Below are 27,977 nucleotides of genomic sequence, written 5' to 3'. Positions count from 1 at the left end.
CTTGGGGCCTTCCTGGTCCCTTAAGAAATTCCTTTCTTTTCACCCATCTCTCAGTCCTAATCAGTCAGAGAGTTGGGCCAGCCTTCCTGTGGGCACACTGCCTGCTCTTGCCTGTGGGTTCCAGGTGGGTTACGAAGCACAATTCTGTTCACGGTATTTCTGTACTAATTCCCTGCTTTTGGGGGGATGAACTGGTTGGTCCCTTTCCTGAGTATAGGCTGTCTAGGACTTTCTAATGGGATGTAGTATGAGGGTTCACTGGTAAGTTCATCCTTTGGAACGTGGAGCCCACTTTCCCAGATAATAATGGGCTGTTCTACTGCTCAGCTGAGCTTAGTCTACAGGGAGAGGGTGGGGAGATGTAGGTATCCCACTGGCAGAGGCAGAGAGGCTGAGCTGGGTCCAGTAAAGGAGAAAGTGTGGCTGGGGAGGGCTGGGTTATAAATATAAATAATTATAAGGAACATAAATGTTTGCTACCTGTGCATTGCTCAGATCCTTATGCCTGTATCTCAGAGGAAAGGGCAGAACCTTGCCCTCTAGGGAGCTTGGCCTGGCCTCCTTTCTGAGGTGGCATGGCCTTTGTGCCATCCCCCTCCCAGCTGTTGGGCCCCAAGGCTCATTCTGTGCAGCTGGATTGAGGTTCAGGGGGTCTTCAACATGAATCTTTATGTTAACAAACTACTAAAGAGATTTTTTTTGGGGGGGGAAAGGTCAAATGGCTGGATTAACACATACTATGGTTATAAATATAAAGTGTACACTTAGAGACATCCCTGCCTCTACCACTTACTGGCTGTGTGATCTCGGGGAAACTTACAACAGGTCTCTAAGCTTTAGTTTTCTCATGTGTTAACTGGGACTAATAACAGCACCTATCTTACAGGGTTGTTGTGAGCAATTATATAAAATAATATATGTAAACGCTTATCACAGTCCAGGCACCTTGGAATTGCTAAAGCAATAAACCCAGACAAACCCACAAACCAACCTTTCTCTTATTTAAAAATATTATGGCTTCAAGCCAGAAAGTTTTCAATCAGCCTTCATTTGAAACTGTCTCTGAGTTATGTAATTCCATATTGATTTTAGGAATAGTGCATCTGGAGTTGCCTAATTTCGTTACCTAGAGAAATTCAATCTCATTTATAAAAACCTTATCAACAAGTGCTGATTCTGTGTCAGGCATTCTCCTGGGTGCTGGGGCAGGAGATGAGGGGGATAAGGCCCCAGTTCTCAGAGATCTCATGTTTAGTTGCTCTCGTCTGTGTAGTGCAAATGTCATTAGATGAGGGATGTGGAACAGAAGAAAGTGTGACCTGGTGGATAAGAGTGGAGATCGGCCTCTAAGTACCTCCATTCAAATCTCAGTTCTGTCACTGGCCAGCCATGTGATCTTGTAACTTGAGCTCCTACATCTGTTTTTTTTTTCTTCTGTAAAATAGGGAAATACTAGCATGTTCCCTAAAAGTATTACTGTGAGGATTAAATGAGATGCTCCATGGAGCTTGTTTAGAAAATGCAAGTTGATGGTATCAGTAAATGTTTATTACTATTTATTGAGAGGCAAGAGCCCTGAATTCTAGTCTTCCCTTTCTTACTAATAGTTTTCTAATCTTGGGCAAGACTCATGCCTCTGAATCAAAATGGAAGGAAAGATATCAACCTCTTATTGAATATATCACTTGTGAATATGTCCTCCTATTCAGTAGGTTGTCTTTTGTTTTGTTAAAGCTTTCCTTCAGTATACAGAAGCTGAATGAAGTCCTTTTTGTTTATTGTTGCTTTTGTTTCCCTGGCTTGAGGGGACATATCCAAAAGGTACTCAGGCTGATGTTAAATAGTTTACTGCCTATGTTTTCTTCTAGGAGTTTTATGGTTTTAGGCCTTACATTTAAATTTTAAGCCCTTTTTCAGTTCATTTTTGTGTGGTGTAACAGAGTGGTCTAGTTTCATTTTTTTTGTATGGATCTGTCCAGTTTTCCCAATACCACTTGTTAAAGAGACTGCTGTTAATCTAGTGTATATTTTTACCTCCTTTGTCATGGATTAGTTGACCATATAAGCAAAGGTTTATTTCTGGGCTCTGTAGTCTGTTCCATTTATCTATGTGTCTGTTTTGGGGCCGGTACAATACTGTTTTAATAATTATAGCTTTGGATATCCAAAACATATAAGAAACTCCTACATCTCATTAAAACAATAAACAATCCAATTGAAAAATGGGCAGAGGACATGAAAAGACATTTCTCCAAAGAAGACATAGGGATGACCAACAGGAATATGAAAAGATGCTCAACATCACTAATCATCAGAGAAATGCAGATCAAAACCACAATGAGTTACCACCTCACACTAGTCAGAATGGCTATTATTAAGAAGTCAACAAATAACATGTGTTGGCAAGGATGTGGATAAAACAAACTGGAGATTCCTCAAAAGACTAAAAATAGTTAGTTAGTAACTTGACCAGCAATTCCAATTCTGGGTATTTACCCAAAGAAAATGAAAACACTAATTTGAAGATATTTGCAGCCCTATGTTCACTGCAGCATTATTTACAATAGCCAACACATGGAAGCAACCTAAGTGTCCAGTAATAGATGAATAAATAAAGAAAATGTAATATATATACACACACATATTTACAAACACACACACACACACTGAAATATTATACACCAATAAAAAAGAATGAAATCTTGCCATTTGCAACAACATGGGTGGGGCTAGAGCAAGCATGTCAAACTCAAAGGCTAACATGGGCAAAATAAATGAGGCATGCTGCCCGCAGGCTGTGAGTTTGATATGCTTAGTCTAGAGGGTATTAAGCTGAGTGAAATAAATCAAGCAGAGAAAGAAAATACCATATGGTTTCATTTATATGTAGAATCTAAAACAAACAAACAAAAGAAAACAAAAACAGACTCATAGACACAGAAACCAAAGGGATGGTTACCAGAAAGGAAGGGGAGATGAGTGAAAAAGTGAAGGGGAATATAGTCAACTAGAGGAATATAGTCAACTAGAGGCCTGATGCACAAAATTTGGTGGTTCTGCTGTTTGGTCTAATTAGCATATTAGCTCTTTATTATATAGGACAATATTGTGATAAGTTTACATGGTGAGAAATGATTACTAGAATTAGTGGGAGTAATCACATTGTAAGACATAAAAATGTTGAATCACTATATTGTACCTCTGAAACTGATATAACCAATATACGATTGTAAACCAACTACACTAAATAAAATTATTTTTTTTAAAGGGAAGGGAGGGGGTACTGTATTGGCTGGGCTGGTCCATCCTGACTCTCCACGGGAAATTGGGCTGTACTACTCACTGGAGTACAGGAGCTTCCCTGGGTCATGTCAGTACTTCCCTGTCCTGTGGCTAAAGCCATGGGAAAGTGCAGCAGTCCAGTTCAGGCAGGGCAGCCAAAGCCTTGGTGTTTAGAATATAAAATTTAAAAAATAATAGGGTGGTGTGGGAGGGATTGACTACATAAATTTCCTCTCAGATTTATAATTCTCAAGTTCTAAATCCCCATTCTACTTCTAGCTTGCTGTGTTTTGTACACCGAGGTATCTGGGCAAATAGCCAGTTTTATTTTCAGATCCCTCTGGTCGATGTGAATAGCACAGTAATAAGACGGTGTGGCTGGAAATCAAATAAAATTCACATCCACTTCCTATGAAAAACGTCAAATGGCAGAGATAAACATGATGTTTTGCCTACGGTGTCATTCTGAATGGAGAATTACAAAGTTGGATTTCAATGACGGGGCTTTTTCGCTGGCTATAAATATAAGGTTATAGTATGGGAATGGCTTGTTTAAGCTTCTTCGTGCACCTTAAACAGAAGGAGTGGCAATTCCTCCCTGTTATAACAGTGCTTAGTCCTGGTATAAATAGTTCTCCCTGTGTGTGGCCCTGCTCCCATGAAGGATCTGAGCTGTTGATTTCAGGCTAGTAGCTGCCTGAGTCAGTGACTGTCTTGGGAGGTTTATATAGGAGTCTAACTGTATGAAAACTGTCTCCATAAACCCCACAGAAGACAAACAGTGCTTTCTAAACTTGTACCTCACAAAATTATTAATATGTCCTTGCCAATTGCCAGGATTGATACTGATGAGAGGCCCCATTTAAACAGGGGTTTCAAGGCGTTGTTTCAACTTCTAAATGTGTTCAGGGGGAAAATATAGAATATGATTATTTTATATTTTAGAGAGGTGGCTTGTTATTAAATTAAAACTGATTTCTTAGCCAATTGTAAGATTGTCTTCTGGGTACCAGAAAAGATATAATCCTCTTAATCAGTAGAACAAATTGGTCCCTTAAAATTTTTGTTACTATAAAATAATTAACTATCATTCTAAAAATTTACAAAGTAAGAAGACTTATAATTTATTACCTACTGTTATACCAGCTTTTAAATTGTTTTTATGTAGGACATGTAGCATTCCCAGAGTAATTTTTAGTTATTTTTCTCTGCCAAATCTTTTTTTAAATCCCTGAACTCTCATTAGCTTGCACTATTTAAAAAAGGGATCTTGATTAATCCATGTTCTAATTAAATTCCATAGATCTTTTTTTTTAATTACAAATTCTAATACCTGGATTAAAAAACAAGCAAATAGACTAAACTAACAACATACAGAGTTTCTGTCTCTCCCTTTCTCTTTCTTTCTCTCTTGAATTTGGGAAACCATACTGAGGTTGGTTTTATTAAGTGGGCCTTTAGTCTCACACAATATGTAATTAACAATTAGATTAAACCCAAACCCTTCAGTCCACCGGCATTTCAGAGGTGAGAAGGACTGGCTGGGGCTTTGCCACCTCTCTCGGTCCTGAGTCATTCATTGGGCTCAGTTGTAACTGGGAAGAACTTCATTCCATTAAAAAGCACTGGTGGTGGCTGAGCTGCCAGGATCTCATCCTGAAGAAACAAGCATGATTCGGATTGGGTTGGTCAAGGTGTGTGAGAGTCCTGCCTGCGTGGGCTGATGGTATTATTATTCTTTAGCTCTTGTCATGAAACTGTAACCTCCACAGAACTCCACTCTCTTTCAGAATTGTTGGGAACATTTTAATCCCCCTGACCTTACCAAGGCCATCTTGCTGCTCTGATATGGGGCCAGGCACAATGCCGCTTCTCTAAAAGCAAATATTAAAAAAGTTAAATTATGAAAGATTTTGGAATAGGCAAAAATATAGAAAGCGCTATTATAGCCACTTCTCTTTAACATGTTTGCATTCGTTCTCTCTGAAAGGAAATAAAAGATACCAGTTAATAGCTAAGGCTCTCCACTCTCCTCTCTTCCTTCTTTCTCTTGTGAATCCCGAGGAGACATGTGTCTAAAGCAGGGGTGGGCAAACTTTTTGACTCGAGGGCCACAATGGGTTCTTAAACTGGACCGGAGGGCCGGAACAAAAGCATGGATGGAGTGTTTGTGTGAACTAATATAAATTCGAAGTAAACATCATTACATAAAAGGGTACGGTCTTTTTTTTTTTCAGTTTTTTTCATTTCAAACGGGCTGGATCTGGCCGAGGGCCTTAGTTTGCCCACGGCTGGTCTAAAGGGATTCATTGTGATTAAAAGGGCCAAATTGATAACCAGAGTCTAGCAGCTATGGCTGACAAATATCCCATGCACTTTGCATTTTGGAAAAAGCCATAAACTAAGCTTTCAAACTCCTATACTGCTCCTTCTGCTTGAGTCAACCATTGTAAGGAAGTTCCTGGTCTCCTCTTGTGATCAATGGACTGAGACCTGGCCCATCCAATCGGAAGGGCACCATTACATCCTCATTTGCCTTTTTACCAACCAATCAAAGCACATGATACCAAACAATCACAACTGCACAGTTCAGTCCCATCAGAAATGTGTGTTTTGAAAACCTCATTTGTATAAAATGGACCAAATTTGGGAAACTGGGCAAAAACTTTCTCTTTGAAAGACAGCCTCCTCCTTGTCTCAGTGAAGGTACTTTTGGTTTTCCACCAAAGACTGTGTCTCCATGGCTTGCAAACTGTTCACTTGAATAAAATTTCTCCTTTCCGCACCTCTTTGGGAATTTTTGACATTCTATAGAGGTAATCACTGTCCTGGAGATGGTATGCATCATTCCCATGGAGGTTTAAAAAATTTATTTTTTTCATCACAGAAGTTGAAGCCACATAGATTATTGTTTGATATGTGTTTAAAATGTTTAAATGTATTACTAACCTTTTCACTCAATTTTTTCTTTTGAGATTTATCTGTTTCTAGATCTAGATATTCTATTTTAACTCGAGTATATTAGTGTCTGAAAATACTAATTCATTCATCCATTGGCCTATTTCTGGCAGTTTGATTGTTTCTCTTTCACTATGAATACAAACAATGCCACAGTGACTATCCTTGCTGTATACTATATGTCTCCTTCCATGTGTGCGGATGGAGTTGCTGGGGACTTAGCAATTTTTCTAGATATTGCCAAACTTTACTAGATGTTGCCAAAATTGCTCTCTAAAGTGGTTGGAGAAGTGTATACTTCAACTAGCCACGTGTAAGACTTCTTGTTTCTGCACATCCTCATGAACAACTAGTGTTATAGACTTCAAAACTGTTGCTTATATGATAGGTTTGAACTCGCTTCAATGGGTTTAATTTGTATCTGATTATTCATTTAGCTGAGTAGGTCTTTTCATGTGTTATTTGACCATACGGGTTTCCTTTTCTGTGAATTCCTTGTTCCTCACCACTGCACATTTTCTACTGTTGTTTGTTCTTTGCTTATACGTTTGTAGAAATTTGAAAATACACATGATGTATATTAATCTTTCATTAGTTGTATGCATTGAATATATCTTCTCCAGGTTTGTGGGTTTTCTTTTCTTTTTAAAAAAAATTTCTAAGTTTATTTTGCTATGGTGTCAAAGAGACTTGAAACTATTGCATTTACTTTGCTGGCAGAATCCTACAATTAAAAAGGAATTTTTCCTTCTGATGAAGGTTGGTTTAAAAAACCTGAATGAAGATGCTAAAATTATATGGCAATTATAGACCTCCAGCGCTGTTTTTCTCCACCCCTGACAGCTAATGTAAAGTTTGTTTCAAGAGGTAATTTAAATGGGATAAAGCTTTAAGTTACCCATCTACACTAATAAAAAAGAAACATGGTAATTAGCGTACGACTGCTACCCTTCCCATTGGCTAATCAGCATATCCTTATGCAAATTAACTGTCAGCCAAGATGGCGGCCAGCAGCCATGCACTGAAGCGAACAGGGAGGCTTTCTTGCTCCAGTGATGGCGGACTCCAACGTTCCCCGCCTGACTTGCCGGCCTCTCAGCTGCAACTCTAAGCAACTATGTTGCAAATATAGAAGCTAAACAAACCCCCAGAAACCGGCTTTCAGTCAGCCGGGCTTCAGCCAGCTGGACCGCAACATTGTATCAAATACAGAAGGTAAAGGCCAGAAACCTGCTTTCAGAAGTGAGGCCTTAGAGCTAAAGCTGGCCCAGAATAGAAAAAAAGAAAAAGAAAAAAAGGAGCAGTTGGGAGCTTCAGTCACCCGCCAGCCTGAAAACGGCCCTCAGCCCCTCACCCAGACTGGCCAGGCACCCCAGTGGGGACCCCCACCCTGATCCAGGACACCCTTCAAGGCAAACCAGCCAGCCCCCAAAGGGTAATATGCCTCCCAGCACTGGGATCAGCGGAGCCGTGAGGCCTTCCGGCACCGGGATCAGAGTGACAGGGGGCAGCGCCCAAACCCCCTGATCGCCCTGCGGCTCTGTGTGTGACAGGGGGCAGGGCCACAACCTCCCTATCTGACCTGTTCGTGACAGGGGAAGGTGCCCCAACCCCCTCATCAGCCCTGTTCTGTGCCTGATAGGGGGGGAGCTCCCTAACCCCCTGATCGCCCTGTGGCTGTGTGTATGACAGGGTGCAGTGCCCCAACCCCCTGATCGGCCCTGCTCTGTGCGTGATAGAGGGCGGTGCCCCAACCCCCCTCCACGGGCCTTGCTCTGTTTGTAACGGGGTAGAGCCATAACCTCCCCATTGGCCCTGGCCTGAGTGTGACAGGGTGCAGCACCCCAACCCCCTGATCTGCCCTGCTCTGTGTGTGACAGGGGGCAGTGCCCCAACTCCCCTATCAGCCCTACTCTGTGAGTGACAGGGGGGAGCTCCTCAACCCCCTGATGGGCCCTGCTCTGTGCATGACAGCAGTGAGCTCCCCAACTCCCTGATCGGCCCTGCTCTGTGTGTGACAGGGTATGGAGCCCCAACCCCCCTGATGGGCTCTGCTCTGTGAGTGACAGGGGGTAGCGCCCCAACCCCCTGATTGGCCCTGCTCTGTGCGTGACAGGGGGTGGGGCCGCAACCTCCCCATCGACCCTGCCTTGAGTGTGACAGGGGGCGGCGCCCCAACTCCCCAATTGGCCCTGCTCTGAGCCTGACCAGGGGCTGCACCTAAGGGTTGGGCATGCCCTCTGCTACCTGGGAGCAGGCCTAAGCCAGCAGCTCATTATCTCCCGAGGGGTCCCAGACTGCGAGAGGGCACATGCCGGGCTGGGGGACCCCCTTCCCACCGCGAGTGCATAAATTTTTGTGCACTGGGCCTCTAGTCCTATATAATAAAAGCCTAATATGTAAATTAGGGAGTTCGACCAGGAGTTCATCTGCTTGCTATGACATGTGCTGACCACCAGGGAGAAGCGTATTCAATTAATCTTTTATTTTAGCCTATATATTAAAATTTCATTACTGGGATATTTAGACTTCTTTCCAGTATATTATTTTGTGTTGTGTATTTCCCATTTTTTTTCTTTGCTTCTTCTTATTTTTCTATAGTACTGAATAAATTTTCCTTTCTACTCATGTGGTTGTCATACAATTTATTCTTTTTGTTAGTACCCTTAACTGTTGACTTAAAATATGAAGCTAATCAATATCATTAGCTACTTTCTGCATAAAGCAAGTACCTTTCACTCCTTCTGCTCTTTGCAATTTCCCTCACTTTTCAACATTATTGTTGCCTACTATTTTATTCCCACCTCATTTTTAAGTACCAACTGCCATGGTCATTATCCTAATTATTTATTTGTTTGTTTGTTTCTAGCAAGTAGAAACTTGTTTGCACACAAGTTTCCAAATTTCTTTATTTGTTCATGATTCTTCTGGGTTCAATATCCTTCTTCTATAAGAATATTCTTTAGTTGTTCTTTCATTAAAGTCCTCTTAGTGATTAACTCAGTATTTGTTAAAAAATGTCTTTATCTGTCTTACTCTTAGAGTATATAGCAAACTAATTGACATTCATTTCCCTCATCATTTTGAACATATTATTCTTCTGTCTTCTGGTCTCTGTTGTTGCTTTTGGGAAGTGTGCTGGGATTCAACTGTCATTCCATTCTAGGTAATTTTTTTATATTTACTGTGTACATTTAAGATTTTTCCTCCTATCTTTGGGATTCTGAAGTTTATTACATTTGTCTAGATATAATTTCATTTTTATTTATCCTGCTGAGAATGGGTGGTTAGACATACACCTGAGAATTCATATACTTATGAAATTCTTGAAATTTCACAGAAATTATATTTTCAAACTTTGTTGCCTACACATTTTCTCTGATCTCTTTTCCTGATATGTCTATTTGAAAATGCATGGCCTTCTCAATTCATTCTCTTAATGGTGTTTTCATATTTATATCTGTTATTTTTCTCTACTGCATCCTGTACAAGTGCCTTAAATCTATCTTTTAGTTCACTGATTCTCTCTCTAGCTATGTGTAATCTCCTGCTTAAGCCTTAAATTTCAATGACTATATTTTTCATTTCTAAATATTCAATTGGTTCTTTTTCAAACCAGTTTATTTTTTTTCTCATGACATCTTATCCTTTTTGTGTGATTTCCTCCCCCCTTTCTTTTAGCTCTTTAATTACTTTAAATTTACCTATTTCTAGTCTCCTTCAGATTTTTTGGTGATCTCAGGTTTTGGATGCTAACCCCCAGTTCTTTGTGTTTGCTCATTCTGAATCATGGGGAATATATCCTTATATGTTTTACAATTTTTTGATTGAGAGCTAATCAGTGGAATTTGTCTTCTCTTGAATATCCCATCTGGCCTGGATTGTGGAAGTATCCTTTTAGAATTGTTTTGCATTTTTTTTTAAATCAGATGACTCATAGATATCTATGGCTCAATTTTTATGTTAAATCCTTAGTGTTGGGATTTTTATGCCATGTGAGTAGTATGACTCTGGACTCCAAACCCTTTCATGAAAAGGCTTGAGGTTTTGATTTCTTATGCAAGACTTTCTTGTTCATGATGATCAGTGGTCAATGGGTAGGATTCTTATAGTCCCTCATTTCACTGAGAGTGGGGTCCTTTGAAGGTCCTGGATCTAACTAGAGGGTCCCAGTTCCAACTCCCCTCTTTCCATGGGCCTACATCTACTGTCCCTTTTGCATGGACCTTCAAATCCAAGTCCTTAAAATTAGTACCCATTTCCTGGGTCTTATAACCCTTCTTCCCCTCACTCTCTCCTGCAAGAACATGCTCCTTCTGACGCCTTTAGCTCTTAATTCTCCAAGACTTAATTGGTGCTAATGCTACTTCTGAAAATACAGCTTGTGACCCTAAGTCCTTTCACAGGTTAGGCCACACAGCGGTCAGCTCCTTAGGGACATAACCGATGTTTTGGTCTTTTGGGGGTTAATACAGAACCTAGCAAGCTTCTTGCATCCACAAACTCCCCAGTGTGGGCAATTGCTATGTGCGTATCTTCTTACAAAATACAAACTGTTTTCCACTTGAACCGGTATAGTTGGGGAGACTTCGAGCTTCAGATCCTATTGTGATACTGTGGTGAAATCACTGGACTAGAAATCAGAAGTCCAGAGTTTTAGACAAATCTGTTATAGAAAGATTGCGTGTCTTTAGACAAAACATTCTACCTTCCTCAAACTCAGTTTGTCTACAAAACAAGGATAGTGTATCTGCTCTGCTCACCCTACAGTGTTGTGATGAGGATTAAATAATGGATGACATGTGGCAAAGTGGTATACATTTTAAAAGGCTATCTATGGCGTATTGCTGATAATATATTGTTATTAGTGAGTAAGGACATAGTAAACCACAGAAGCAGTAATAAAATTTCCCGATTCCTTCTGGGAGATGTTTCTTCTTCTGGCATTGTCTGGTTGCCAACCTTGCTACAAGAAATATTGTTTTAGTTTGTCAAATTCCCTTTAATGGTTCACATGCTGATTGATATCCCAGATGGCTTAGACAAAGCTTCATTTTTAGATGTTTAACTAAAAAAAGTCCATCAAATGTCATCCTCTCTTCTAGCAAAATCCTTCCAGGGTTTTTTTTTTTTAAAGTAAATACAATATTTACCACCATGATGCCTTTCCAAACAGCAATGGGGCTCACTCACATCTTGCTCCACTTCCGGTTTTCCTCCCTCACCCGCCTGTACCCAGGCCCTCTGTATTGATTCATACCAATGCGCCTCCAGCCACACAAAAAGATAAACTCACATCACTTCAGCAAACACTTGTTCCTAAAGGTTGTATGTAAAGCAAACTTTCGCAAACAGAATATCACATTTTCACATTAAATAACGCATGTCCCTCCTTTGGTTTTGATCTGCATTCAGTCAGCACTGGATTTAGTATCTATCTCTCTATCAACTTCAATCTCTGATAGACTGTAAACACCCACTATTTAGAAATCCTGGTGATTTTTAAATTAAATAATCCTTGCCAGTAAGTACTTCCAGCACTGTCTCCTATTAACATCCTTGTAACATTTTCACATAAGAGGTATGTGTGGGTGTGTAATATTCATCTTTTCTCTCCATTTCACTACCCCTTTGAACATGTGGGTGACAAAAAATTGAGTGCAGTTCTTCTCTCCAGTGTCATAGGAGAGTGTATGAAGTGGCATGCTGGTGGAATAAACAGTGGCGAAGGTTACCTAAGCCAGCCTGACTAGTGGGTAATCACAGTCATATAAATTATAGGTTCTTCTGGAGAACAGAATTATGTTCTGAGTCATTTCCAGAGCCTCTGAAGTGGCACTTCCTGTTGTTAGAGGTCTATTGTACTAAGATTTTAGCTCCTGGACCCCGTGAAGGAGACATGCAGGGACTAGAAAGTACACTCCCAGGTGTTGAAGCTGGAAGAAATAATTGGACTTGACTCTCTCATTTCATGCAAAGGGAAAAGGAAACCCAAAAGGTGTACCGAGGGTCACACTGCTAGTTAGAGGCCATAGTCCCAGGACCCAGGAGGTCTGCTGGGGTTCGCTGGCTTTGATTTTATTTTGTTAAGTTTAACAATTTATCCTTTTGAAGAAGAAACAGGCCATAGTCTCTGAAGTCAGACATATTCATGTTAGAGCCGCTGCCCCACCTTTTACAAGTTTACAGTCTTCCTGAATCTCAGTTTCTTTATCTAAAAAATGGGCATAATAATGCCCACCTTGTAGGATTATTGTGCTAGTTCATGTTAATATCAAATTAAAATATAGATATTATTGTTATTACTCTAGGAGGTGGGTTGGACCAACTGCTAGCTCTGATTTTAAGAGTAACTTGCACTTGCTATAGCCCTTATTTGGTAACTAAGTCTTTTGTCATGTTTCCAGCTTTGGGCTCTATGTAGTTCATGTTCTACATAGGCCTCTCTTAGTAATTGTCTTATTATTTTTTAAGCATTTCTAGTCACCTAATAATCTGGTTCTTGTTGTAGAATTCTGAATTGTTAGGAGGAAACCTCTAGTCTCCTTAAGCTCTGGGGACCAGAAGAAATGGATTCTCACTTCCTGGTTCTCACTCTTTTGAGACAGTTGACCTTGAACTATTAACCAGACTGGCATAGGAAGTAAAATAGCCAAGAAATGTGTTGAAAGACTTGGCCTGGGGTGGGGGTGGGGTAAGATAGCAAAGTAGGGGAGACCCTACTTGAAACCCAGCATCAGCTGCGATGAGCAAGGCAGGGAGCTGATGGTTCTCAAATGCAACAGTATAGCTCAAGGGACCAGAAGATAAGTGACTAATTCAAGATCTGGTCTTTTCCTTGGAGGTGAGGCTTCATGACTCTGATGACCTGTTGGACTTGGGCAAGCCAAGGTTAAATACAGGCAGTTGCAGATAGGAGTCTGCGGCTATGCATGTATGCGTCATGTGCACAGTGGTTATTGTCAAGCTAAACTACAGCAAGACTTATGCAAATCACCTCCCTCTTTGTTACTTTTCCTAAGAAAGGGGATGACAACAGTCACCTTGCTTGGCCTACAGACAATAAGGGAAAGAGCTGCCTAGAATATTTGGGAGCCTGCAGCTTGACAGAAAAAAACCCACAGTGATAAAACAATGAATCAGAAGGGAGACTGAGTTCACCGTCCTCTTCTTCCTGGTTCAGGGCTAAGGGTCACCAGCAAAATGGTGTGGGAAAGAGCTGGCTGGGTAGGCCCTGTCCTGTCGATAGATAGATAACCTTGACTTCTTGTCCTATTGAAGCAACCCCTTCCCACTAGAAATCAAGAAAAAAACAGAAGTGGGGGAAAATACAGCATCAGAAAAGTAATGGAGCCGAAACCGGTTTGGCTCAGTGGATGGAGCATCGGCCTGCGGACTGAAGGGTCCCAGGTTCGATTCCGGTCAAGGGCATGTACCTGGGTTGCGGACACATCCCCAGTGGGAGATGTGCAGGAGGCAGCTGATCGATGTTTCTCTCTCATTGATGTTTCTGACTCTCTATCCCTCTCCCTTCCTCTCTGTAAGAAATCAATAAAATATATTAAAAAAAAAAAGAAAAGAAAAGTAATGGGAAAAAACACACTAAGAAAAGGAGGGAGGAAAAATAAAGTGAGGAAATCAAGCCTTTAGGAGCTCTGGCATTTTGTACAATGGTCCCTGAAATTGAATTGAATTGAACATGATCCATGAAATACATCTTTAAATTAATAATATGCTGCTGAGGTTATACATTTTCGAGCTGGAAAGAACCATGGCAATCATCTAACAGATGAGGCATCTCAGGTTCAGAAAAGCAAAGATGAGGGACAGAGCTGGGGAGAAATCGACCTGAGTCCACCATCCCAGCTTCATTTCCCCAGGGCATTTCCTTGCAGTGTTCCGGTTCCAGGCATTCAAAGCTCACTCGATTTTACCCCTGTCTGCACTTCGGTCCTCACCAACCCTTTCAGCACAGTGGAGAGTGGCTCCTGTCAGCTGAAGTCAGGTGTGAAGCCAAGGAGAGGGACAATCTCTCCCCCTACTCTCCCCCCAGCCCAGTCTGTAGATTTGTCTCATCTTAACCAAAATGTGGGTGACATGGTTCAAAATCAGCCCAGAAATAGTAAAAAGGGCCCCTGATTCTACAGAAATGAAACACTTTTTCGGGGTACATTTTCCCCAGTTTAATATCCTATCTTGACTTTTTGATTTCAACCCTCTGTCTCCCTCATCTATCCCTCTCACTGTTGTCAAACCTTCCTGAGCTCTTGTGGTCACAACTCCATGGCACTGAAACCTTCCTTGGCTCCTACTACCTATGGCCTAAAGCCTAATTTCCTTAGCTCTGCACTCAAGTTCCAAAAGAGGTGAGTTTCACTCATCTTATAGCCATTGAGCTAGTAATGAAACACTTCTCTAAAAAACTCCAAGCAGCTGAGCCCCACACAAATTCAGGTAAAGATCACCATAGAGTTCATTAAGGAGACCAAAAAGCCAACTGAGATCTTTGCTTTAACATTAAAGCAAAGTTAGAATGGACCACCCTGAGTGATGTGACGCAGTCACACCCTTAAGTTATACCTTAAACATTCCATTGGCAACAGATATTTTTCTACTTTTTGATTAGAAATTAGCCCTGCATACAATCTGACTTTGAGATTAGGCTGGAGAATTTACTTCATTTTCTAATGACAGTGATTTTCTGTAGGATTTTTGTTTGTTTGTTTTGGTCTTGGTTTATGCTAGGAAAGGCTTGATGTCCCTTGTCTTAAAAGGAGAAAATCACCTTAAAATTCCAAATAGTTTCCTGACTATAAATTAGACCTCTAGGCTTGGTAAAGTTGGGATCATTAACTAATGGCTTCGTGATGCTGCCTCTTGTAAGTAACGTCTGAAAATTGGGGCCAAATTGAATGATTCAGAGCTGAGAAAGAGCCAATTGTTTATTTATGTGTGAGATGCCTCTTATTCTCAACCCAGGGTCACTGGTAAAAGCTTTGATTAGTGGGAAAGAAGTCCATCTCACTTCTTCTCACTGCCCAACAAATGCTCCTGCAGCATCTCCCACCTCAATTCTCCCCTTTAATGGGAAGTACATTAAAAATAATGCAATTCCCCCCCCTCCTTTGTTTGTTGACTTATTTTTTGTTTTTACTCTCATTCAACATTTTTCTTAATATGCTCTTAGTTAATAAGCAAAATTAAACTTTAGAATTCTCTTAAATGGAACAAAATGACCTTTCAAATTACTTTCAAATCCCCATTCTGTTTTGCTTAGTAAATATCCCTTCGGCCATCAGGCCATCAGTTCTCCCATTATAGCTTTTTAGTCTTCCTGAACTATGTTCTGGCTTTGGGTTAATCACACAATCTCAGCCTTTGCAGAAAGAAATGAGTTCCTGTAGGTAAATGAAAATACTAAATGTTCTAGAATATTAATTTATTTTAAGTCTAGAGATACAGTGTGTATTAGTGACGGTTTAGGGCAAATTTACCTAACAATCCCTTCACAGGAACCTTGAAGATATAGGCCATTGTTTTTGTAAGTAGTAATTTGTATTACATTGGCCCATTGGGCCTGTAATTTTGTTTATTTGACAGTTATATGAGAAGAATTCAAATCACTTCACTAATTAAGAAAAGCAAATCAGCCCAGCTGATTTGGCTCAGTAGTTGAGCGTGGACCTATGAACAGAAGTGGGGAAAAATACAGCATCAGGAAAGTAATGCAAAAAAACCACAAACAAGAAATGAAGGGAGGAAAAATAAAGTGAGGAAGTCAAATTACGGCTTGATTCCTGGTCAGGGTATATGCCGTGGTTGCGGGCTTGGTCCCCAATGTGGGGCGTGCAGGATGCAGTTGATCAATGAATCTCTCATCATTGATGTTTCTATCTCTCTCGTCCTCCCCCTTCCTCTCTGAAATCAATAAACATATTAAAAAAAAAGAAAACCAAAACAACCAATCTTGAATGGAACCCTCCACAAACTCTAGTATTGTTTTTATTTTAGCAACAATATCTTGAACTGTGGTTCCTCTTTTTATTAATAGTGTTTAGTATGTTTTTCCCCCATTGTAACTTTAGTTTTTAGCATATTTTTTGAATGAATAACTAAATATTTTTTAAAAAGAGCCACTCTTTTTTTCTTTCTTAGTTGAAGTGATGGAGGCCTAGAAAAGGTCTGACTTGCCCAGAGTCCCACACTCAGTCTTTGGACCTCTGGGTCTAGTCCTCCAATAAGGCCATGAAGGTAAAGCTGCAAAGTCATTCTTATTCATGCACTCATATAAGACACATTAGGATTGGTCTCTTTCAGTAAAAAATTTTAAATTGTGGATGGGCAGACTTTGGTGTTGGCACAGCATTTGAATCTTGACCATAACCGTCTCTGGCTATGAGATCTTGGATCATTTAAATTAAAAAATCCTTATATGTAGTATTGAGATAATAATACCTACTTTATAGAATTAAATGAGTAAATGTGAGCTGTTGTTACTATTACCACAAGTATTATGATGTAGTTATCCTTGACTTTAAGAAGAACACTCACACCCTGGCTGGGTAGCTCAGTTGGTTAAAGCATTGTCCTGGTATGACAAGCTGTGGGCACATACAAAAAGCAACCAATGGCCCTACCAGCATTCCTCAGTGGTTGAGCGTCGACCTATGAACCAGGAGGTCACGGTTCGATTCCCTGTCAGGGTACATGCCCGGGATGCGGGCTCAATCCCCAGTGTGGGGCATGCATGAGGCAGCCAATCAATGATTATCTCTCATCATTGATGTTTCTATCTCTCTCTCCCTCTCCCTTCCTCTCTGAAATCAATAAAAAAATATTTTTAAAAAAGAAGCAACCAATGAAGGCATAAATAAGGGGAACAACAAATTTATGTTTCTCTTTGTCTCTCTCTCTCTCACTCTCAAATCAATTAATAAAAAAATGTAAGAAGAGCACCAGCTTGTCATATTGGAATCACTTATGTAAAGAGATAACATCATAATGCTCAATTGACAGTTCTCAGATTCTTAATGTACTGTGATGGCACCATAGTGTTTATTTATAACTGTAGTTTGTAATGAACTTGGGGCAGGAAGGAAGAACACAGGCTAGTCACTGATATAGTATTGAAACAGGGAAGTCTTGTTTCTATTTTGACAGTTAAGTTCTATAGTGGCATATTTTAGTTGTCTGAATTAGGAATTTATTTCTGGCAAGACAGCCTATACTCATTCAGATATTTTCTTCCTCTGTGTTCTGATGCTGGAATAGAAAGTGTGTCAAAGTCTGTGTGACTAGGAAAGAACTTAAAATGAATCCCAAGCTGTCTGTGTAGTTTGTGCCTGCTTGGAATCAGGATAACCCGTCAGCTCAAGGGAAAAATAAAAATAGTCAAATGGTTATTTGGCCTCTTTCAGAGCAATGATGTTGTCCGGTTTTTAGAAAAACCTTTGAAATTGTGGATGGGAAGACTTTGGTTCCTTTGACATTTTGTGGATGAGTCATAGTCACTCCATGCATGTTTTCTGTATTGAGAGTGACTAATGGTTAGTTTCAAATGTCAGTGTCCACACTCGGAGACTTCTGACAAGGGTAAACTGGACCCCAGTCTCTTAGAACAAAGTCAGGTCATGGTACCCTCTAAGATGAAATAAACAGAATCAGCACAAATTCCAAGAGATTTGCCCCTTGCAGAAATGAATCCAACCACTAGAGTGGTTTATTCATGATAAGTGGTTAAACTGGGGTATCTACCAGAACTCCCTAAAGGAGACTAGCATGTGACAAACACGAGATAGGCCATGAGCTAAGAAATAATAACATGTCTAAAATAATATCCTAACAGTAGATACAAACTGCATAGATTAAATAAAGTTTCCAGAATCTGCCAAAAGAATTTGCCAAAGTTTCTCCAACACCAGAGTAAGGGGAAATAAATAAGACACTCTATTTGAAGGGCTCAGCTATCCCAGTAACCTGACAGGAGTTCTTGGGTAGAATTTGGGAGAATTCTCTAGTCTCTGTTGCAGACTGGATGGCACAGTTCATGAAACTGTCGAACTGCCTTAATCCTGATGGTGCTCGCAGATCATCTTTGATCACTCATTTGGTTTTCTCACTATCCTAATACCAGGAAGGGAATCACCTGGGAAACGCTCACAAGCATCCCCCATTGCATGTGACTATATTGGCAGCCTCTCAGGATTGGGGCAGCATGGTTGGGTTCTACATGACTTTTTGATAGAACTGATAGGATAGAGTTTCTGTACCTAATAAGCCTGGTCAGACTGTGAGACAACCACAACCCTATGAAGTCCTGCCTGAGGTGCCAGTTCTTGGATTTATCTCCCCTTTCCCTTACTTATCTTTTCAATATAATTTTTACTGAAACACCACCTGTTTTTGGCTTAAAATTATTCCTCAGAAGACAATGTGAGTTCATTAATTTTCTAAAAATATCTGCCACTGTAAATTTTGTGTATACTAAAATAAATGCACCATGCTGATCAATTCAGGAAAACCACCTTTTCCCCAAAGCAGAAATGGCTTGAGAGCTGTCTTTTTTCATTTTCTTAGTTACTACTTAAATTCATCCAATTACTTAGATTCATCAAATTACCCAATCTTACTTAAATTCATCCAATTATCAGGTGTCTGGGATTATAATCTAATAATCTGCCACTTACAGTGAACTTTGGATGAACTTTGCTCCATTATCAAATGTTGGGAGCCATGGACATTACTGTCTTTCTTCATGGGCACACCGCTTTCTGTGATAGTCTCCAGCTGAGTGACGGCATTGAGTGTATACAGGGGTGGGCAAAAGTAGGTTTGCAATTGTAATACAAATAAATAATACAATAATCCTATATAGTAAAAAGCTAATATGCAAATCAACCAAACTGTGGAACAATTAGTCACTATGACGTGCACTGACCACCAGGGGGCAGATGCTCAATGCAGGAGCTGCCCCCTGGTGGTCAGTGCACTCCCACAAGGGATAGCACCGCTCAGCCAGAAGCTGGGCTCATGGCTGGCAAGTGCAGCGGTGGTGGCGGAGCCTCTCCCACCTCCACAGCAGCACTAAGGATGTCTGACTGATGGCTTAGGCCTTCTCCCCACAGGGAGCTAGCCTAAGTCATCAGTTGGGCTCCTGGACTGCAAGAGTGTGCAGGCCAGGCTGAGGGACACCTCCCCACCCCCTGAGTGCACGAGTTTTGTGCACTAGGCCTCTAGTTTGAAATAAAGTAGCTCGCTCCTCAAGGGAAAATTTTCACAGACCCCTTGACTTATCAAGTCCCAACCATCCCTGGAGTCATGCATGCTCCTGACAGACAGACATCCAGTAGATGTCACTGGATACCACCTTCCCAGCTTTACACAGCCAACTACCTCAGACCTTCTCCTGCCTTATAGCCCTATTAGGTCACTGAAGCCCCCCTAAAAGCAGAAAAATCAAACTGTCTCTACCTGTCTTCCCAAGGAAGACAACAGAATATCTGAAGATCTGAAAGTCTTTTACATCACTTCAGATCTAGAAGTTACCATAGAGATGATCTATCAGAAGCACTAATGGTGATTTGGGCAGGACAATTCCTTATGCAGATACCTGAGCCCACTACACTAAATGCCAGAAGTGCCCATGTCTCTGTGACAGTCACAAGTAGCTCCTCAAATTTACAAATGCCCCCTAGGGGTAGTCATACAGCCCCTGTTTGTGGTTGAGAAACCCTGGATAAAAGCACAGAGAGATTAATGAGTTGGAGGGGGCTTCTTGTAGAAACTTCTGGGGGCTAGTTTGAAAACCATTGATCTCTGACCCCATATTTTACTTCTCAATAAAATTATTGGAAGTCCAGTACCGATTCTGAGCTGCTGTAGACCTCACATGAGTATGGCTAGATTTCACTGGGGGAGAAGACCAGAAGTAAATTCTCTCTGTTCACATCCATTTGGAAATTAACAGCACATTACTCCAAGCAGTATTTCTCAGTGGAGGAGTGCTCTTCTAGCCAGAACATGTAGGTAAAATGGAAATTCCTCAGAGGAGGGGCTCGTGTGTTAAGTAGCCTATAAATGGCACACACCAGTTATCTGAGAAACTTATGATTTTCAAAGAACAGTGTAGCATGATGGTTAAGAGCACAAACTTGTTAGCTGTATAGATTTGGGCAGATTATTTACCTACTTTCATATCCAGGTTTATTGTCTGTAAAATGGGGATAATAACATTACTGACATTATAGGGTCATAGTAAATGTAAATAAGTAATAGCTAATAATCAGCATCATTACTGTTACTGGGTGAAATACTAGAAAGAAATGTCAGAATTTCCAGTAAATAAGTAATAACATAAAAACTAAAAACCTTGATTTTTTTTATTATTTGGGCTAAATGAGGCAGAGTATGAATTATTTCAGTTCTTGGCCACATTTTATAGAATGATAGAATGTTATAGCTTGCAGGACCTGAAACACTACTTAATCCAAATTTCTTATTTTAGAGGTAAAGATGATGAAGATAACAGGAGTGAAATCCTTGCCCCAATTCTTGCAGCAAGGATTCTGGGGTTTTAAATCCTTTTCATAGTTACATCCATGAAATTTTTACCTGTTTACTATCCTTAATCAGTAGTTGGTTTACCTGGGAGTGCAAAGGGAAATAATCCGAAATCCAAAAACATCCACTTTTCTACTCCTAGCAGCTCTGGTAAAAGTTTGGTGGAAGAGGTTAAATTCGTTGACTAAAGTTTTTATGCCTAATAAAAAGATGCGTGATGTTAAAAGATAGATGCCAAGAGCAGTGGATTGCAAGAGAGGAGGCTGAAGTCTTACTTCTGCATCTGTTATTAACTTGAGTGACTGTTCTTAGTCTCAATTCCTGTTTGTAAAATGAGAGTTGTGTTATGTGATTGTTAAAATATTGGCACAATAATATATTGTTTAAATATAATCCCTAATGAACAGTTAAGTTTTTACAATCATGAAGACCATTTTGTCATTAGAACGTTCAAACACCTGGATGTAATTGCTTTAATTTGCTTATTATTAAAAACAAAGAGAAAAGCAATTTGAAAAATGAACAGGCCATGGAAATCAGCTTGCTCATTTGTAGGACAGTTTATTGGGTTGGAATATTTTGCCTTTGGCAAAGGAGAATCAGTTAATTCCAGGCATTTGCTTATTGACTTGCTAGAAGAGAATGATCTATTTTTCTTTCATTTTTGTCAATAATCACCAGTTAAAACTCTTAAAGGGAGGCCCAATTATCCCTGGGAAAGGATAATATTCTGTGACCTGCCAGACTGTGATGTCACTAGCTCTTCTCTAATTAAGACATGTGCTTTCATTCTAAGCTAAGTTCCTTCTGAATTTAGAAATAGTAATTGCCTGCAACAATCATGAAGGCCAATCAAATACTTTCTCCAGGAAATAAGTACCTCTTTAAGGTAAAAGTGAAAAATAGCATACAACTCCACTCACTCATTTTTTTATGTGTGAAGTTGTCTCATCACAGTCAAATGCAAGACTCTTGGGCTGACACAGCCCTTGTTCCCTGGAGCAGGGAAGCAAGATAGAATTCTCAGATGCAGTCTTTCTTGACCATCACTGCCTATATTCCCAGAGGGGCTAAGAGTATTTGTCAGGGTTAGATTTGACTTTCTGTGTTTGTCTCCTGTTTTGTTTGCTAAAGAAAATGCCCCAGGGAATATTCATTTCTTGTTAGATGTTTGCATGGCATGAACTGACCTGGAACAATGGTCTGAATTCAACCAATCTTATTTGAGCACCCATCTGCCAAGTTTATAGGAGTTTTAAACACCCCATGACCACAACATTTCTGTGCCAATAAGATCAATTATTTTATTGATTAAATGAATGCATGCTACAGCCATCGTTTCAAAGCCACATTATCAGTTCTCTTTATTTTCTTGGATATAAGATTGGTGAAATCACCCAAACTAAAGACAGTAAAAATTAAACTATTTTCATCTCTGAGATGTATTTTTTCCCTTTCCAAAATCCAGGCCCTTCCAAGAGATAAACAAGTTCCATAAAATAAATAAACCATGACTCCCAACAAAAGGTGTTTATTACTAATGCCAACATGATCCACTAGAGGCCAGAGTTGACAACCTCACTAATTTTTCCTTTAGTGATATAATTCCATATGCAACACAGTCCTGAGAATGGTATGCCTGAGCAGCATCAGGGCTGAGAGTATGTCTCTGCTAAAGGTAGGCCAACTAGGTCTCTAAGAAAGGAAATAACCTGCCAGAGCTCATGGAACTAGAGATAGAATCTAGAGCCCTTGGCCATACTCATGAGATGGGTAGAAGCTCATCTCGATTAGTAGTTAGTAAAAATATTCCTTTAAATAATCTCCCTTACCCACTCATACTGAGGAATATCCATAATACTTTTTATATTTTCTCTAAACTCCTATTACTATAACAGGATAATTATTGACAATCAACTAAAAACTACTAGTTACAAGGAAAAAGCTGTTTCAGACCTACTGAGACATTGTAGTGTTTGTTTTTTTTTTAATCCTAAAGGAAATGTTCAGGGGAAAATGAACTAAACCATAAACAATATTTCAATTCATAGAACCTATCCAACAAGAAATCTCAACAACACAAATGGTATTTTCTTTGGCATTCCACTTTTCACTGAAAAAATGACAACAAAAGCAAAGTACACTTATACCAGAAATTTAAACATTCACAAATGCATTTAGTTAACACTACCCTATTTGTTTATTACAGTTATATGCTCTACTATACCATCTACATGAAACTATCAACCATTACAGATTCAATCATGCTCCTTACAAAGTACTTTTACATACCTACGTTTTGAGTCTCATTGTAGGCCTTTGAGATAGGTATAGAAATTCTCATCAACATTTTACAAATAAAGAAATTGAGCTCTATAGGGTCTTATGTCACCAAGTAGTAAATGGCACACATACTATTAACTTTAAGTCCTGTATTCTTTCCCTATTTATCATACTATACTTACTAAGACAAGATGCATATACATATACATATATATATACACATACATATATATATGTTGTTACATATATATGTGATTACATATATAAACTTGCATTCTGTATAATAACTTTCAAGCTACTTCTAAGGTAGAATTCAGGAAACTAACAAGACCCATCTATGGACCATTTTACTCTGTTGGTAAAATAAAATTCATGTAGTCCTAACTGGTTTGGCTCAGTGGATAGAGCATCAGCCTGTGGACTGAAGGGTCCCAGGTTCGATTCTGGTCAAGGGCGTGTACCTTGGTTGCGGGCTCATCCCCAGTAGGGGGTATGCAGGAGGCACCTGATTGATGTTTTTCTCTCATTGATGTTTCTAACTCTCTGTCCCTCTCCCTTCCTCTCTGTAAAAAATCAATAAAATATATTTTAAAATAAAATAAAATAAAATAAAATCCCTATGAAGCAAACCCCAGAGGTCACCAGCTCCTTCAATGAGACATGTGCTCTTTTTGCTAGCCTTATTGTCTTGAGCATCTTTGGGCTTCTGGGAATGTTCTAGGCACATGTGTCTTTTTTTCCTTTTTTGGCAGAAGTTTCAAAGCAAAGTCCCAAGTCTGTTTCCCAATTCCAAATTCTCAATTGCTGTGAGGATGTTTTTAGCACTTTCTAAAGCAACATTGTTCTATAGAACTTTCTGCAGTGCTGGAAATGTTCTATATCTGCACTGTCCAGTAAAGTAACCATTGGCCATATATGGTTATTGAGCACTTAAACTATGGCTAGTGTGATTAAGGAACTGAATTCTTAGTTACATGTTCCTAGTGATTACCATATGGAACAGAGTAGCTCTGGATAATTTAAGATTCTGGTTCACAGGGCCCAAGCATCCCAGCAACAGCATTCTTGCAAAATAACCTAGTACAATAGAAGTTATATATTTAATTATGAGTTATGCCTTAATTGATTCTCGATGGGTTTTGATGCAGAATGTTGGTATGTGCATTAAAAAGGCTTATGGGAATCTTTACTAGTAAGTAAAAGATAACAAATGGGGGGATATGTTGTGGTAACTAAATAAAAGCAGAATAGTGTTATTTGAATTGAATTTTAATTTCTAAACTCTACATATTTGAAGCAGACTAGAACTGTCCAATTCAATATAAAAATTTTCTCTTTGCCAATGTAATTACTAGGGCTACAAAAATTCAATTAAAGAAAGTGAGATATTACTGTGGGCTGAAATAGGGGCAAAAAGAAATGAATAGGACATCAGGTTCTGCTGTATATGAGAGTAGACTAAAACTTTAGGATCACCTCCAATGGAATTATCTACTTGACAGAATTGTGAAGATTCAATAAATAATTTATGAAAGAACTTAGCATAATGCCTATGATGCAGTAAGCATTTGATAGATATTAGCACTTATAATGATTATTTATTTCTGCCTATATCTTTTAAAGACATCTTTTAAGTCCCTCTGAGAACATAGGAAGATGCGTTAAGTAATTAATTTTGGAAAAGTTATTTTATTGGGAATAGATCATAAAAGATGAAACATAGACAACATAAAGGCAAGAAATGCCAGATTGCCATCCCCATTTATTAGATGCTGCCATAGGTAGAACTGTTACAAGGAAAGTGGGTCAGATGTCTCAGGTACATTGGGTCAGACAATACTGGAATAGTGAGACCAGAGGGGAAAGAATAGGAAGAAAAAGTAGCTAAGAGGGCTGCTTGTATTTTAGATGTCTGAATTTGTGGTATATTACTGAATATAGTTCATTGATGGTGATGTTCTTGTCAAAGATAATCAAGGAAGTCATCGTGGAAGAGTATTTGAGGCACAAGGAGAGTAGTGGAAAGGGTGCTGGCCCTGGAATCAAGTCAACTAGGTTCCAATCCTTATATTCATATGTCTTAGACTAATGGCCATCTTCTGGTCCCCAAATACCCCTTCTTGGAAAATTACAGTGCTGGATGACCTTAAGATTATTCCTGCCCTAAAACTCTGACTATGAAAACCCAGTGGGCTCTAGTCCTCCAGACTCCCGGAAGCTCTGCTGCTTTTCAGGCAAGCCTGCTGTGTTAGTCCTCTGACTTGTTTTTTGCAATCTTGAAGCTCAAGTTGTGTGAACAGTGTTATCTCAAGCAGCATGCACAAAAGCAGTTGGAAGGGTGGGAGTGAGTGACAGTGGGTGGGTGAGCAGATTAAAGAGGAAAAGGTTGGAAGAGAGTAGTGTGTGTGAAAAAGAAAGCAGTCCTTTCTCCTTTGACATTCTCTTGCTGTATTTCCCAATAATAGCTATCCAAAGCCAAATGCCAAAATGAAGGCATGAAAAATAATTTGGACTTTGGAATTAAGCAGACTTGAACTTTAATCCAAGCTGTGGATTTGATATGCCTAACTTCAGGGTTTTTGTTTTGTTTTAAATCTCTGGTATATTTATGGTTAGCAGTTTATGGCGATTAAATGCAATAAATTACCCAGCAGATAATACGTGTTCAGTAAATATTCTCTTAATTTTGCCTCTCTAAATTTGCTTAATTCTTTCCCCATCTTACTCATAATATAAAACACTAGTCAAAGAAACAAACACACAGGGATGCTTAGAGATCTTATCTAGAGGGTGTAAAGAGCCTACCGTGAGGGAGAGAAGGGTACTGAACAGAGAAAAAGCCATAGCCCAAAGCCTAGTCTCTCCGTTAATGCAGCCTCTTCCTTTGGGTAACCTCACAATTTTCTGGTTCCTCAAAGCCACAGAAATGATTATTAGAATAGCACTCCTAACTGCTTCTCCAACGCCGCCAACAGAAAGATTCACTGCGCAGTGGAGGAAAGAGAAGAGGCACCACATATCTTATACCCATCGGAAGTTAGCTAAGCTGGACCCTGGAGAAACACCTGCTCCTTGCTCCTCTACCGGAGGGAAGCAAAGGCACCTTTACCTGTCTCTCGAAGTCGCTTACTCCACCTGACCCCTTGTATTTGGTTCTAACGTAGTTTCTGTTTGCGGGAAATACTGGCAAGCGGTGAGCCGCCACTTCTCTGGAGGCGTTAGCTCCCCGCCTCGGAGAACTTTCAGGACCGCGGACAGCGCCCACACCGGCAGTGGGCTCTATGGCCCTGGCTCCTGCCCGGAGCTATCCTGCCAAAGGAAGGGCTGGAGGAGGGGGAGAGGCGGGTTATCATTTTGTGGTTCTTCTCCATCTGGCCGGTGACTGGCTCCAGAGTTCGGCGAGAAACCCTTCCCCAGAGCCGGTTCCTTTGCACCTCTCAGTTCAAGATCTCCACGAACCAAGCTTTGCACAGGTAGTCGGGTCAGGAGTGTCAGGAGCAGGCTTGCTGTTCCAGTTTCCCCCCATTTTCCCTTGACCTTCCTTTCGCTTCTAGTCTTTTGGGACTTCTATCTTATTCTTCAATCACAATATAAAATACCTACCCGTGGGGGTAAGAGGGTTCGGGGCGGGGGGGGGGGGGAGGAGTTCGGGACTGCGTCCTGCCAGGCCACACTGCCCTACTCTGGCCCCCTGGATTCGTAGGAAGCTGATGTGCTTTGAGATGTGGGAAGAGAGGTGGCTCTGACGGGGGTAGTAAGTGCGGTGAGGATCCTTTCCCGGGGCTGCCCTCTCCCCCGCTCGCCCCACATTTCTCCCATCACGTTCTCCTCGCCGCCGGGCGCGTCACCGCTCCCAGGGGACAGATGTCCCCGGAGCGCACCGGCCTGGTCAGGGCACCGGGCTCCGCTGGAGTCCCTTTGAAGAGTTTGCGCGCAGGTAAAAGGGCAGATGTTGTCCCGCCCTCCCCTCGGGCTGCGGCGGAAAAGCCTCTCTTTTTTTCCGTGGGCTCATTCCGAGCTCGAGAACCGAGCTGCGGGAGCTGGGTGTGCGCCAAAACGGGAAGGAAAAGAGGGGCCCGGCGTCTGTGGAGCCTCGAGCGGCCCGGACGCTGCTCGTGGCTCCCTCCTCTGCCTCTCTCCCTGGCCGCCGTGAGGCTGCATCTGCCCCAGCCCCGCCTGGCAGCTCCCGGGAGTCAGAGCCCGGCGTCCCCAGACGCTGGAAGCTGTCCGGGCCCCATTCCGGGCCAGAGTCTGGGAGAGACCCCGACCCAGCTCCTTGCTCCTTCCCGGGCGGGAGGTGGGGGGAGCAGCACTCAACCTCCTCGCCATGTTCCTGCTTCCTCCCTCCCGGGGGCTTGGGCTACCTGATTCATTCAACCAGAGACATCATCCCATCTGCGGAGGTCCAGCCGGGATGCAGGGGGTGCGCAGGGGCACAGACTGCGGCGAAGGGGGACTTTTACTCACCTGAGGGTTAGCGGCGATGAACTGGCTGCTGGCAGTCCGCACTTACAGCCGGGCTCTCTCTCCCACTGTGATGCGGGGCGCTGGTGGCAAAGGAAGGCTGGAGGCAGAGCCGCTGCTGCTGAACAGCTCCTCAATTATTCAAAGAGCCCCCCCACCTCTGCCCGGATCTGCCAGTCATCTCTCCAGCTCTCCTGTCTCCGCCTTCCTGAAGTCACGTGAGCGGGTCACCCCCCCCTACATTACTGAGCCCAAGCTACCCCCCCTCTCTTTCATACACACACACACACACACACACACACACACACACACACACACACACCAAGCTATCTGCCATTCTCAACTCCTCCCTGGCCTACAGAGCCTCCACGATATGGCTTTCAGTATCTCAGGCTGTCCGGAGACTGAGGGGGCCAGAGATGGGAGCCGTT

General features: G+C 41.1%; 1 protein-coding gene across 1 annotated transcript in view; it reads right to left on the bottom strand.

The window, feature by feature from the left end:
• Window positions 1-27,634, bottom strand: part of SLC7A14 (solute carrier family 7 member 14) — a 107,655-nt gene extending 80,021 nt beyond the window's left edge. The window contains exon 1 of the mRNA XM_070406810.1: window positions 27,550-27,634. The gene's annotated coding sequence lies outside the window, so the exon portion shown is untranslated. The remainder of the gene's footprint in view (window positions 1-27,549) is intronic.
• Between the last annotated feature and the right edge of the window lie 343 nt (window positions 27,635-27,977).

The sequence above is a fragment of the Myotis yumanensis genome, unplaced genomic scaffold, assembly GCF_028538775.1.
Source record: "Myotis yumanensis isolate MYYU_CA2020_CCGP unplaced genomic scaffold, mMyoYum1.0.hap1 SCAF_2, whole genome shotgun sequence".
Classification (NCBI taxonomy): domain Eukaryota; kingdom Metazoa; phylum Chordata; class Mammalia; order Chiroptera; family Vespertilionidae; genus Myotis; species Myotis yumanensis.
The sequence above is the reverse complement of the archived record's forward strand: the minus strand, read 5'-3'. Positions and strand labels throughout refer to the sequence as shown.